The sequence below is a fragment of the Dipodomys merriami genome, unplaced genomic scaffold (assembly GCF_024711535.1).
Source record: "Dipodomys merriami isolate MVZ:Mamm:240054 unplaced genomic scaffold, mDipMer1.0.p SCAF_21, whole genome shotgun sequence".
Taxonomy (NCBI): domain Eukaryota; kingdom Metazoa; phylum Chordata; class Mammalia; order Rodentia; family Heteromyidae; genus Dipodomys; species Dipodomys merriami.
Window position 1 is genome coordinate 27,089,089 of NW_027203493.1, and position 15,108 is coordinate 27,104,196.

At 41.0% G+C, this 15,108-nt stretch overlaps 1 pseudogene; it reads left to right on the plus strand.

The window, feature by feature from the left end:
- The first annotated feature begins 6,260 nt into the window (after positions 1-6,260).
- On the plus strand, positions 6,261-6,983 carry LOC138833762 (thioredoxin-dependent peroxide reductase, mitochondrial pseudogene; annotated as a pseudogene).
- The last annotated feature ends 8,125 nt before the right edge of the window (positions 6,984-15,108 follow it).

Here is a 15,108-nt window from a genome sequence, read left to right on the forward strand (position 1 = left end):
GAAACAGTTATGCGTTGACTCTGTAGTCTAATAATGGAAAGTAGGGATTCTAGAAAGATGAACACTAAGAAGAAATCAACAGTCTTAAATCAAGAATTCATTTTTATTTTTTAAGTACCTCAGTAAAGCAAATTTGGATAAAGGGTGATTATTCCACTCCTTTGAATTGTTGCAGTAGTAACTACTTATGAGCCAAAATTGGAATGCCTTGTGAAGGAAGTATAAACTTCTGCTTCTGCCACTATTCCTTGCCTGCTAAGCAAATGCACACATTACTATATTGGAGTGTCTTCTTGTCAACTCCATTTGGATGTTACACACACATCCCAGCACTAGGGATAGGAAAGGACATATGGACTTCCCCCATTCCATCTCAATCTATATCTCTGTCCCAGCTCTCCAGGACAAGAAAACATTGTAGATTCTTTCTCTTTTCCTTCAGCTTTCATACGAGTACCCCTAAGGGATTTCTACCAGTATCAATCTAGTTCAAAACCAGTAAGTGACATAACTCCCTTTTCCCGTCTCTCTCCAATCCGGTGGCCCATAGCTCCTGGGCCAGGCCAACATGGAGCCCTCTCAAAATCCTTCAGTGACATTGTTTGGAGCACCATGACCTGCACATTTCAGAATTTCCTGTCCAACATCATCTCAGAACATATTCGTTCTCACTCACCTCACGCTTCTATTCATACAGGTCTTGTTTCTGGTTTTCTCCACCCCTACCTGCCACCCCCCAACCCCACAGTCCTTCCACCAAAACTCAGAACCATTCCACTTACCTGCGCTGCTTCCTGGAGGAGCCTGGAAGGCGTTTATGTCAGCCCTCAAGACACATTTGTTGTCATCCTCCAACCTGTAGTTTAAATGACACTTCTTAAAAGCAGGCTTCCTTTACCCCATTTATTTATATTTATTACTCACTTCATAATTACAGAGTTTATTTGGCTCCCAGCAAATGACTTATCTCCCTCACTGTAATGGAGTCACTAAGAAACGTAGTAATTCAGTCGGCTTGCTTACTGTTAAATGGGCAATATCTAAATTAGTGGGTGTACAAAGGGTATACAGTGAATATTTATTGAGAATGAACATTCTCTCTGTTCTGCATCTGTAAGATCACCTTAGAAGCTGTTATAGTCTCATGGGACATACCTTCATGGGTCCCATGAGTATACCCAGCTTGCACTGAGTCACCAACCTCCAGCCTCCAGGGGTTCATTGGGTTCCTCTCAAGTTAAAAAAGTTGTACCATAAAATAATTCAGGGATTCTCAATGCCTATTTTCTGCTACATGAGCCAGAAAAACAAAGACAACTAATGGATATACAAAGCATATGTGCATAGAGAATTAGAAGAGAGACAGTGGCCTGATGTGTCATTGTGTCTACTCCTAGATGACCCTGAGAATCTATTAAAACCCTGTCTTGAAGTTGGGCGCTGGTGGCTCCCACCCATAATCCTAGCTACTCTGGAGGCTGAGATCTGAGGATCGCAGTTCAAAGCCAACACAGGCAAAAAAAAATTCATGACTCTTATCTCCAATTAACTCTAATCTCCAATTAAAAGCCAGAAGTGGAGCTGTGGCTCAGAGCAGTAGAGTGCTAACTCTGAGCACAAATGCTCAGGAACAGTGCCCAGGCCCTGAGTTCAAGCCCCGAGACTGGGGGAAAAAAACTGAATATGGACAAAATTCTATTTCTCTCACAGTCTTAAATACCATAAAAGCAAATTTTTGGTCAAAAATTATGTGGATAAGCAATATATATTACTATACCCCCTGAGTGAGCAATGTCAGAAAGTAGTATGAAATGGAGTAAACGGATGTAAGTGAATGTTACTTTCAAGAAATCATGGACACACTGAACTGTGTTCCAGTCAAAAAGACAATAAGGAAATGAGATTCATGGCCAAAGGATTCACTGAGAAGCAGCCGCTGGGACTGGCAGGAGATGGTAGCAGTAGGTGGCCTCCGAATTAAGGAAGGAGCCTCTAGTGAAGAGCGGCAGGGTTAGAGCTTGTCTATGTTTGGTGTCATGATAATGAGATCAGATGATTTTGTGTCCTAGAAGGCAAACATCCATCGGACCTTTACCTAGTGTCTACTATGTGCCAGGGCTACAGAGCACAGCTGTGCCTTTCGTTCTGTGTTGCCTGTGCACTGAACAAGGGTAACTGGAGGCACTGGTCTGAAATTATGCGTACACCTGTTGGGACTCTGTTCTTTAAAGTTCTCACAAAGGTCAGTCAGTAGTGGTCATGCTTGATCCCAGAGCTCCCAGAGAATGGATTGGTACCCGTCCCATCATCAGGATATTCCTGGCCAACACCCCACATTACTACCATCTTCCTAGATGGAGAATAGGTCAGTGAAGGTCTGCGTGACCTTCAGGCAGGGAGGGAACAGTATATGCAGCTTAAAAGAGTGCCTTAGATCAGGATAATTATAAAACCCTTTCCCATTTTGAATTTAAAATTAAATGAGACTAACATAAGGGAAACAGAAAACTAGTTTTTCTCCTGACAGCCACTAATCTATAGGTACCTACAAGGTAGCATGTGGCCATAACCAACAGTCACACCCTGTCCTCCAACCACACACACACACACACACAACTTATAGTTCGGTTGAACGTCGGCAAAGAAACAATTTGTTACAGCAACAGCTGAAAGAAGTGTCAGTAAGATTGATTAGGCTTGTTATTACAAGACCAGCACCCATCAGACCCACCATGACTGTTTCCTTCTTCCAGCTCATGCCTGGACAACCATAACCAGCCAAGCCCTGAAGGCCAAGGAAGCCAAAGTCATCCCTTTCTCTCCTTAGCTATTGGGATCAGAGGAGCCACCCCACCACTCTGACTGTGTCCCCATCTGACATGCCCACTCTGTAAATCTTGACCTATTACCAGCCTCATTAGGCACTTGTTTATATCAGGACAAACTGAGCACCACAGAGCAGCACCATCATAATTGATTTAGGAGAGCTGCCAAGAAGTTTTGCTCAATGAAAAATGGCTTTTGAATTCTAACCTTAGCACACCCTTAACAGGAAGTGTGTCCACTTCTCTCCTGCTTTTTACTGGATGAGGCTTAAGAGGAAAGAAAACAAAGGAGAGGAAGGAAAATGTCTTATCTAGTAGAATAAAAGCACAGGAGGGGCTGGGAAAGCGACTCAGTAGTAGGGTGCTTGAGGCCCTGAGTTCGATTCCTCAGCACCACAGACGCAGAAAATGTCAGAAGTGGCACTGTGGCTCAAGTGGTAGAGCGCTAGCCTTGAGCTGAAGAACTGAGAGACAGCGCCCAGGCCCAGAGTTCAGGCCCCATGTCCGACTAAAACAAACAAACAAACAAACCACAGGTGGAAGGGCTCACTACTCAGGAAGCTGTGATCCGAGGATTGCAATTTGAAGCCAGCATGGGCAGGAACGTTGGTGAGACTCTTATTTACAATCCACCACCAAAAAAGCCAGAAGTAGAGTTGAAGCTCAAGTGGTAGAGCACTAACCTTGGGCAAAAGCCTCAGAGATAATACTCACACCCTGAGTTCTAGTTCCAGGACTGGCACACAACCACACACAAACAGAAAAGGTAAAAAGCACATATGTTCTGGGACAGTTGTTAGTGCTGTGCTACTGACAAGCCTTCGTGAACATAGGCAGGGTCTCTGCCCTAGCTGCTGTGGTTCTATGAGCTAGAATTCTGGAAGGCATCTTTCCACTCCTCATTCTTGGACACCCAAACTTACAACTGTATCTTTAACATCTGCTTTGATTTTAAGCCGGGGGTCACCCTCCAAATTCTAATCCTTCATCAGCTTCTCCGTGATCATAGAACATGGATCTTTTTCTATATCCCTTACATCTGGCCTTTTAGGATCTTATCTCTACAACAGAAACAGAAAAATAATGGCAAAAACCTGCCAGGCTGCCTCAGCGAGATCCTGAATTACTCTCATCCCACATCTTCTGAAGTCTGTGGCCCATCCCTATGGCTTGATCAACTCTCATCACTTAGATCTCAAATGTTCACACCTCCCTCTTCTCTTTTGGCCTCAGTACCTGTTTACATTCTTAAAAATTAATTAGAACTTGAAAGAGATTTTGTTTACATGGGACAGATCTGTCAGTTATTACTCTGTTAGATATGAGAACTGGAAACTGAGAAAATTTTAAAATATTTGATGAGTCCATCTCTAAAAAGCCATAACTTAAAATAATAATATAGTTAGGAAAAAACTATATTTCCAAGACAAAAAAAAACCCTGCTATTTCTAAGACAAAACATTAGAGATTTCTTTCTTTCTTTCTTTTGCATTTGTGTCTATCTCCTTATCTCTTCAAAAGATAGCTAATTTTTCTACTTGCTTCTGCATTCAATTTGTTGCAATTGGCATGCCATGTCATCTCTGGTAAACTGTACCTCACATTTAGTATTATTGTGAAAATAATTATAAGCCCATACAAGAGTCTATGAAACTATTGGGATTTAAAAGATCTGTGTGTAGGAGTGCTTAATGCAAAGTAAGCACTCTACCACCGAGCTATTCCCTCAATCCCAGAGATCACATTTTGAGAACCAATGATTTAGTGCAACCAAATATGCACAAAACTTCTTTAGATCAAGGACCTGAGAAGCAGTAGAGCAAACCAGATAGCACACAGCCTTGGAATGAAGCAAAAGTTGATTTGAATTGGAATCATGTAATTATTGTAAAATGAAATTATTGTAAAACTAACATAAGGTAGGAAAAGGGGCAAGGGAGGGAGAAACAGAGACTGAGTGACCTTAAAAAGTTATATGCTGCTATGTAATATGACCATATAAGATGCTGCTGAGCAAAATGAACCCCAAGATAGGGACACAAGAGGTTTTATCTTTGTCACTGTTGTTTTTAATGTATTATGTGGGGTTTTTTGTTTCTTTTTTTTCTTTTTTCTTTTTTCTTTTTTGTATAACCCCTGTTTTCACTCTTCAATAAGTCACAGCCATGAAACATCAACTATCATTTCCAGCTTTGTTTCTTTAAGTGTAAGTACTGGTTGGAGGATGTGTGCAAATTGTCCCCATGTCTAACACTGCCTCACTGAGCTCACTAATAGGTTGGTAAGCATGCAGCAACCAATAACAACAACAACAACAAAATTCTACAGACAGGACTAAAGATGCAGCTCCACTTTCCCAGGCAATCATTCACTTCTCTCTCTGGCCAGCTCCAGCAGGTGACCCTTTCAAGTCCCACTAATTCAATTTGTATAGAAATAAGCATAACGCATTGGCTAAATCTGCCTTTCTCTTGGTGAAGAATTTAATATGGCTTAAAGTTGCTGGCTTAATGCCCATCTCCTGTTATAATCAGGAAGCTATATTTTTACCTGATTAAAATAAAGAAATCTGAGATCTGGAAAAGACCTAAGAATATATCAGGTTCAGCCTTTTCATTTGATGGTGAGAATCTGGAAGGCCACAGAGAAAACTCAAACAAGACAGCCCAGAGATGAAGTATGAGGCTGAGGGCTGAGGGTCACACAGTTGGATCTATCCAGTGAGCTCAGAAGATGGCCATACTATCTGGGGTCAGATGATGGTAAAAAGGGGTGTTGAGGGATGGGAAGATAGATGATCATTTGCCAGTAGAGACTAAATTCTTTCCCAGACACCTTGCACCATTTCCAATATCTGCCTAAATGCTGTCAGATGTGAGGAATCCTAGCACCATGAAGGATAAGGCGGGAAGATCAAGAACTAAAGGCCAAGCTGGATGCTGGTGGTTCACACCTGTAATCCTAGCTACCCAGAAGGCTGACATCTGAGGATCATGGTTCCAAGCCAGCCCAGGCAGTTATGTCTGTGAGATTCCTATCTCCAATTATCCACCAGAAACCCCGAAGTGGCACCATGGTTCAAAGTAGTAGAGTGCTAGAGCCTTGAGTGAAAAAGCTCAGGAACAGTGCACAGGATCTGAGTTCAAGCCCCAGAACTGACAAGAAGGAAAGAAGGAAAGAAGGAAAGAAAGAAAGAAGGAAAGAAGGAAAGAAGGAAAGAAAGAAAGAAAGAAAGAAAGAAAGAAAGAAAGAAAGAAAGAAAGAAAGAAAGAAAGAAAGAAAGAAAGAAAGAAAGAAAGAAAGGAAAAGAAAAAAAAGAAAAGAAAAGAAAAAATAAAGTTCCTACATTTAATTGCAACCCTTGAAATTTGGTGTTTCAAAACTATTTTAAACTTGGTCTCCGCCCCGACCCGCCGTTCCCACGTGCACTTGAAGATGGCAGCTGCTGCCAGGAGGTTGTTGGGGGCCTCGGTCGCCCAGCATGCAAGCACCATCTCTCAGGGTATTTCTACCTCTGCAGCCCTTAGGCATGTTGCTTCTAGAAGAACGTGCTTGACAAACTAACTGTGGTCTGGCTCGCTCGACTCAAGCAAAATTCGCCTTTAGCACTAGTTCTTATGCTCCCGCTGTCACCCAGCATGCACCTTACTTTAAAGGCACAGCTGTTGTCAATGGAGAGTTCAAAGAGCTTAGCCTTGATGACTTTAAGGGGAAATACTTGGTGCTTTTCTTCTACCCTTTGGATTTCACCTTTGTGTCCTACAGACATTGTTGCTTTTAGTGACAAAGCCAATGAGTTTCATGACGTGAACTGTGAGGTCATTGCCATTTCGGTGGATTCCCACTTTAGCCATCTTGCCTGGATCAATACACCAAGGAAGAATGGAGGCTTGGGCCACATGAACGTTGCACTCTTGTCGGATTTAACCAAACAAATTTCCCGGGACTAGGGTGTGCTGTTGGAAGGTCCTGGTCTTGCACTCAGAGGTCTCTTCATAATTGACCCCAATGGAGTCATCCAGCATCTGAGTGTCAATGACCTACCAGTGATTGTGAAACCCATGGAGAAGTCTGCCCAGCAAACTGGACACCAAATTCTCCTACCATCAAGCCAAGTCCTACAGCTGCCAAAGATACTTCAAGAAGGTCCATCAGTAGATGATCTGTGTGCACCTGAACCTTCACTACAGAAAAGAACCTCAGCTGGTGCCCTTTTAGCATTGCAAAGATTATTTATAGAAGGAAAAACCCAATCATACTTGTATTTATAGATCTTACTCTATTTCTCTTTAACAAAGAAACCTCTCTTGTTTCCATTTCCTGGAGAGATATCATTCTTAATGTTTTCTTTTTTGTAACACTGGCTAAAACTTTGTCCAGGCAGTAGTTAGTAGCCAACAGAAGTCCTTTATTGGCAATGTCCTTATTGATCATGTCTTCAGTGGACAAAGGAAACACTTCCTCCTTAGCCTTCCAGACTTTTGTTGCTCCAAAGTAACACAAGTACAGAAGGCTTCTGATCAAGAGTCCTGATTTTTCTTCTTGAAGTTCTTTGTATTAAACTGAATTTCCTTTAAGACAACATAGCTTTATGTTATTAGGCTCTGCTGTCCAAGCTAACTCAAAATGGATGTCTGTGTGATGGAAACAAATGTGAATTGAGACTAAAACACGGTGGAAACGTGACTTAACTGACCATGCATGACCCTGTCCCTGAGGTTTGTAGTTTACAGTTATTTTATTCACTAGCTGACTTAGTTCAGTGTGTATTTTCAAATAATGATTAGATGTAATTATAAAGGATCTATATTAAATCCAGAGATTGAATTTTGATTCAAGTGCTTGAAGTAAAATATATCATAAAATAAACATACCTTAAAATAAAAAAATTTTAAACTTTATCTAGAGTTTTGTTTTGCTTTTTGTTTTGTTTTTTGGAGGTTTTTTTTGTTTTGTGTTTTTTGGGGGTGTTTTTGCGGTCTGGGGGCTTGAACTCTGGGCCTGGGTGCAGTCCCTGCGTTTCTTTTTGTTCAAAGAAAGTGCTCTACAACTTGAGACACTGCAGACACTTCCAGCTTTTTTGAGTAGTTTATTGGAGATGAGAGTCTCACAGACTTTTCTGCCTGGGCTGGCTTTGAACCATGATCCTCAAATCTCAGCCTCCTGAGTAGATAGGATTACAGGTATGAGCCAGCAGTGCCTGGCTCTATAATTGTTTTCATTACATTTAATAATAATATACACACCTTACACTCTTATTAGCCTAACCCAAGGGTAATCATTCCCAAATTCAACTCCATCCTGGTATAATTCCCAACTCCAGTAGATTTCTTCTAGAGGACTGGAACTACAATGAGGGTACAATCAGACTTCTACTTTAAGGACCATCACCTCTTAGGAAGAAGTGATGTAGTTGGCATATCATCTTAGTTGGTTCCTTGCTAATTTTTTTTTCTTTTTTTGTTGGTACCAAGGTTTGAACTCAGTGTCTAGAGCTCCTCAGCTTTTTTGCGTGGTTTCTGCTTTAATGCTCTAGCCACAACTTCAATCCAGCTTTTTGTTGGTTATTTTGGAGATGAAGTTGTTTTTTTTTTTTAAACCAGGGCTGGCTTTAAACTGAAATTCACTGAGATCAAAGCCTCTTAAATAGTAGGATTATAGGCTTGAACCATAAGTGTTCAACTCATCTTATCTCATTAAAAAAATGTTTCTTTTGAGACAGAGCCAGGTTTGCCTGGAACTTGCTATGAGTCTAGGATGACTTTGAACTTGTGATCCTCCTGTTTCCAGCCTCCAAATGCTAGGAGAACAACTATGAGTCATCACATCTGGCAAACAATTTCACTTTAAAGTAACAGCTGTATTGAAGTATAATTCACATACCAAAAATAACTGTTTTGAAGTATACAATTCAGTAGTTTTACACCACCACTATCTAATTTCAGAACATTTTCATCACCTTCCTGAATGATTATCCTGGGTAAACATTAAGCCATTTGCTGCTGATGAATTTGAGCATTGTGGAAGTTTCATATAGGGGAAAAACAAAACGTGTGTCCTTTTGCAACTTACTTCTTTCACTCAACACGGGTTCACTTAACATAGATCATCCCTGCAATAGCATGGATCCATAATATTGATTTGTCTCTTGTTGCCAAACTATATCCCATTGTATAGACTGACCACTACTTGATTATTTTCATCCAGTTATGATTTTGCTGCTTACATTCTGGTTACTAGAACTGTGTCTCTGAACATCTGTGCTGTGTGTGTATGTTAATATAATTAACTTGGGGTTAAGTACATATGTTAATATATAGGGAGAGAATGTATGCAGTATCAAACTTGCATATTGGAGTTTTGATGCAATATGTACACCAATGGACAAACATTTTTTTGGGGGGGGTCCGGTTGTGGGGCCTGAACTCTGGGCCTGGGCACTGTCCCTCAGCTCTTCAGCTCAAGGCTAGCGCTCTACCACTTGAGCTACAGCGCCACTTCCGGCTTTTTTCTTTTTGCTTATGTGGTGCTGAGGAATCGAACCCAGGGCCTCATGCATGCAAGGCAAGTGCTCTACCACTGAGCCACCTTCCCAGCCCTCGATGGACAAACATTTTAAAAAGAAACACTGCCCATAGATCTTGACACAATCTTCTGTGCCAGGAGCCACCTGGCAGTGGCCCTTCTAAACCTAGCTTCCAGAGACAGCATTGCATGAAACTGGACTGGAATCCCCAGGGGGCTGAGAACCTGGAGGTTCATCATGGAAATGTTTTGTTTTTTCTTAAGACTTCTAGAGCATGGGCCTCTCCTAGAAGCTTACAAACTCTGATAGATCATTGTGTACCATTTCTTACACTGGAAGTGCTTCCATTAAAACCATATGGGTGTATTTCAGCACACATGTGGTATAGTAAAGTCTTGCCAATGCTTGCCAAGGTTTGAACTAGAATTAGAAATAAGCAACAGGAATCTCTAGTCCAGACAATATATTAAAACACAAAGCTCCCCACCACCCATGATTTTTTAAAAAGCTGATCTTAGTTTTGAATAGCACATTTTCTCTGAGCCTTAGGCACCTAGTTTCCTTCTTCTGAGTGTCCAATACCAGTGATACAGAGCTAGTATGTAACAACCTCAGTGAACCGGTGTCATCCAGGCTTCCTACAACCCAACATCCAGAATTTTAGGTTACGTGTTCAGAAATTCTGAGTTTCCTAACTTTAAATGTTAGGAGGGAATGCCCTGTCGGAGTGATCTGAGTGGAAAACTTTCTTCCCTCTCAGAGTTGGCCACCTGATGCCTACTTGGGGTTAATTAGAAAATCCCCATCAAGAGTTCAGAGGCCAATATCAGCTGTCAAAATCCCACATTCTCCTCTTTCCCTTCTTTCAAGTGCAAAACAACCTGGGTCCGAAGATGTGCCAGAGATAAAAGGGCACACACCAGCGCTGGGGGCTTTCACAGCCCTATTCACAGCCCCACCGCCATGAATACCACAAAATCTCAAATGAAAGTTTTAATCTCCCCCACTGCATTCAGCCTAAAGAGAAAAGGGCTTCCTTTTAACAATTTCCCCCCTTAAACCCTTTGTGTTGCAATGCTCCTGAAAAAAAAAAAAAAAGCACAGAGATTTCACTCTGACCCGTCCAGGGCTTTACCAAAGAAAGCAATGTACCCCAAATGCTTTGTGCTGAAGTAAGAAGGGCTGGAGAGGCCGAAGCACTGGCTGGCGCTAAAGCTGTGCCCCAGTGGTGGGGACCGCAGGGAACAGAAGCCAGGCTCCGGACTCGTGATCCGTACACCTAGTAAGTTCAATAGGATCACACTGTGAGTTCCACTGTTCATCAAAACTGGGGTGCTAGGAGAGCAGACGATTCCAAAGGGCCCGGGCACTGGTCTGAGACTAGTCTGAGACTGGTCGACACCCTCAGGCCAAGAGGCCCCACAAAGAACAACTTCGTATAAAGCCCCCCAGGTCAGTCCTGCTCTAGCCAAACCTCACAGGACTGGGAAAAGCGGTGCTGGTCAGAGGACTCCCCGCTGATTTCTGGGTCGCAAGATTCCAATTTTCTGTGCATGCTTACCTTTGCCTGCAAACTGGGGGGCCAAGTGGGGGGGGGAGGGGTTGGAGCTCCGGCGCTCCGCAGAAGATTTAGGGAGCAGAAAAGCGTCCCTCCCTCTCGCCAGCGTGATTCAAAGAAAAAAGGTAGAGCAGCTTTTGGCCTTTCTGCCTGCAGTCATTAACAATTACTTCCTTGGCCCGTCATTAAGTACGGCTGGGATTCTCTTGCTCCTGGATAGAATCGGACCCCTCCTCCACCTTCCTCTAGTGATGAAAAATAAACTAATAAAAAAAATTTTTTGAGCCAGGTATCACTTGGCTCATGCCTGTAAATCCTAGCTCCCCAGGAGGCTGAGATCTGGGAATAGTGGTTCAAAATCAGCCTGGGCAGGAAAAGTTCGTGATACTCCAATTAATCACCAAAACTCTGGAAGTAAAGCTGTGGCTCAAAGAGGCAGCGTGCTAGTCTTGAGCAAAAAGGCTCACGAACGGTGTCTGTAAGTTAAAGCGAAAACAAAAAGTTTAATTTAAAAAAAAGTAATAAATGTGTCTTGTTTTCTTTGCGTTCTCTAAAGAGCTCCCCTCAAACGTTTGAAATTAGCTTCTGAATTAGCCCCAAAGCATTGGGATTAAAGAAGAATCTCAGTTTTGAGCCCAACACCATTTAATTAGTGCCTTAGTTTGGTGTTGCTGAATGAATGCTGACAGCCCAGTGAATAGCACTTTTTCGAAAGGATTTTGTTTTGTTTTGTTTTTGTTTTTATCAAATGATCAGATTTCAAAAGATCCTAAGAGAGTGTGCAGGGGCCCTGCAGGCGACCTCTAGCCTGCAGGAATCCCTGCGATCGTGCCTTTCCTCCAAAACTCTGTCTTCTGCTTTGACTCGGATGCTTCATATTCAGCATTCCTGAACATGATTCTTTTTTATCATCAGAGACAGCAGTGTGGACACTTTGCCTCTATCCTTGACAAAATTGTCTTCGGTCTGGTAAAACTATCCTGTTCCTTCCCTTGACAGATTCTATCTGGTGTGCCTAAATTGGGGGAGAGGATGGCCCCAAGTACAGGGGCATCTCAGATTCCGAGGTTAGAAGAAGCAGCGGTGAGGGTGGATTGCATGATCCTTGTTTTGTTTTTATTGTTTCTAAGCAAATGAACACCAAATGCTAAATAATATTTCAAATTGTTACACTTATCTTTGTACGCTGTCATATGTTTTAAGTGGCTTGTTTCACTCAGCCCCGGCTGGCAAGCCTCCTGCTCAGCATTCAGAGAGCTAGGGTTATAGACCCCAGCCACTATGGCTGGCAAATGGCACCATTTTTTGTTGGTGGTGGATAGTTTCTTGTTGTTTTCCATTGAAAAGCACATATAAAGTTCCTTATTTGTTTCTTCCATCATTCTTTGGCCAGCAAACTTTAGCCAATTTCTTATACCAAATTATCTCTCTCTCTCTCTCTCCCTTTCTCTCTCTCTCTCTCTCCCTTTCTCTCTCTCCCCCCTCCCTCTCTCTGTCCCCCCCACACACACAAAAGAAAGAGTAAATTAACTGTAAAAGTAAAAACAATGCTGAACAACTTCTCCACATCTACAGATCCAAATCAATACACAGCTTCACTCAACTATTTCTAACTCCCTCCAGTTCTAATGTTCCAGAAACGACATTATTTCTCAGCTTTTGCATAGGTCAAAAAAGAAAAGAAAAAGCATATTGAAGTTGTTTTTTTAACCATAATTTCCTAGGTAACTAGGCTAATGTAATAGAATTTTGATATAATAATTGCATGCTTTAATACAAACTCATGTTCTCAACACACAATGGCTGCTGTAAACTTTTGTGCAAATTATTCTGTAAGATGTAGATTTTTTAAAAATAAGAGCAAATAGCTTCTTAGTCATCTATTTGGTATGTCTGATTTTTTTGAACCAAGTTTCTTTAAAGCTGTACAGGAGAATTGAATCTATAGATACAAATACTAACAGTTTTCCAGGAACAAATACAAAACTGAAGGGGTTGAGTGACAATTAATTCTTCTTTCTATAAACTAGATAAAAGAAGGGAAGGGAATGTCACATATAAATATTTCATAGAATTTAAAATCATGTATGTATTTAGAGGCACATGGTTTTCCTTAGAGGAAAAAAAGATGACAAAAATATAAAAACTAGGAATATCTCAGGTAAGTTTTTTCACAATGAAAGACTCTTAGAGATTATAAAGCGATTTGTTTTTAACCCATGTCCTCAGTCATTTGGGCCACGTTCACATCTTTGTGAAGAAAAAGTGAGATATTAAATTTAAATATTCTCTACTTGAGCCTAATCTTGAATAATGTAGCTTTTGGCTAAATAAATTCTACTTGATTCTGGTGCTTTCTCCAGAATTTTTAGAGAAGGAAAAACTGGGAGTAGGGAAACAATACAGGTGTTTACACATTTGCATTCAATCAAGTCAGGAAAGAAATTGTAGCTCCTGGTGACATCTTAACATTCATCTTCTAATATTAAAAACCTCCTTCAAAATGCAGTATATTGAAAATTAACTTGTGAACCTTGACAACAAGCTAGAATAACTCTTCTCACTGAAACATACGTTTTTTTTTCTTGTTGTTATTGTTGTATTAAGGCCAAGAGAAGAAAGACCTGGTTCAAACCACCTGTTGGACTACTCTAATTAGACAAGTCTTTTGCCTGGTGGAAATAATGGCCTACAGGAGTCACTACTCTCAGACAAACCAGATCTGAACACCACAGTAAGAGCCGTCTTTTCACTCTCCAAAATCAGCAGGCATATTGCTTTTCACAAAGCCTGAAATCTATCAAGCATATGCAGAAGAATTCACATCACTGCCCCTGAAACCTTTTGAAGCAAATAAGCAGAAAAGGCTAGGGGAAAGAAAAAAGAAAGAAAGAAAAAAGAAAGATTAAAATTGAGCTTAATTTAAACACATTAACAGTAACCCTATATTATTCCAGATTTCACCCAGCTGTTTTGGGGGTCTTTAGTGAATTTGAACAAGGAAACAAACCACAGGATAGACAGATTCAAAAGGAATTGAACCCGTTTTCTAAACTACATATCTCCTACTCTGGCTTCTTACTCTGCAGACTTTTTAGAGTTCAATGGTATCAATTTCTTTCTCATTTTTTTCACTACAACTGCCTGGTTTCCTTATGATTATTTCACAAACCAGACCTCACATGTCCTTAAAAACTATGACAGCGCATATCACACAGAGTTGGTTCAAATCACTGCATCTCAATGCACTGGAGTTTATGTTGAAAGCCATTCATCATCATCCATGTCAAGCACAATGAAAGAGGCTCCTCTTGTTTCTGTAACATTGATTTTTTCTTTTTTTTTAGAAAACCATGAAAATGACTGAAGAGTTTTAGAAAACCATGAAAATGACAAAATATTACAGAATTTAGGGTCCCATTACAGCCTTACCAAGTATACACTTCCAGCATTTTGTTTACCCAGAATGATGGGAGATACTTGGACAGATAGAAAAATGATGTGTAAGCTGTTTCTTCAGATTAAGTGCAAATGGTGAGCAAGAGACAAGTTTGGGTAGAATGGCAGAAAAAGGTGTTTGAAAACAATGAGCAAAAGGATCTCTACATAGCATTCGTCACTTACTGATTCGAGGGAGTTCCATCACACAATTACGTAAAGAAGTCCATAGAAGAGACTTAAGAACTCAGATGAAGAGTCATTCCCAAAGTGTCCTAAATCACACAGGTAGGAATGAAGGGCCAAGAAATATACATTCTAACTGCCTTGGAAGGAGGGAAAATAAAAGTTTGGTGTGGGAGTTGGAAAATATTTACTGATAGTGTCATTATATAAGTAATTGGCCCATGAATACTACAATGGAGGTTATACTTATGTTTTCAGGTGAACAAGATGAGTTTGGGAAGATATTTCTTGTCCAAGGAGGACAATAAGTACTCAAGAGCTAAATTTTCACCTGGTATTTGGTCCAGGTGCAGTGTTTTTCTCAAGTCTTTATGGAACCTAATGAGGCTCCAGTCCGTGTTCTTACTTAAGCACCATAGTTGAGCACCTATATCTTTAAAGAAGCATTTGAGACATCTATAGATTAGGCTGTGGCTTACAAAATAAATAACACAGCCAAATTGGGGGGAAAACGTTGGTCTCACTAAAAGATCCTTGGACAATATTCTAGGGTAGCAAGAATTTATCATTGGGCA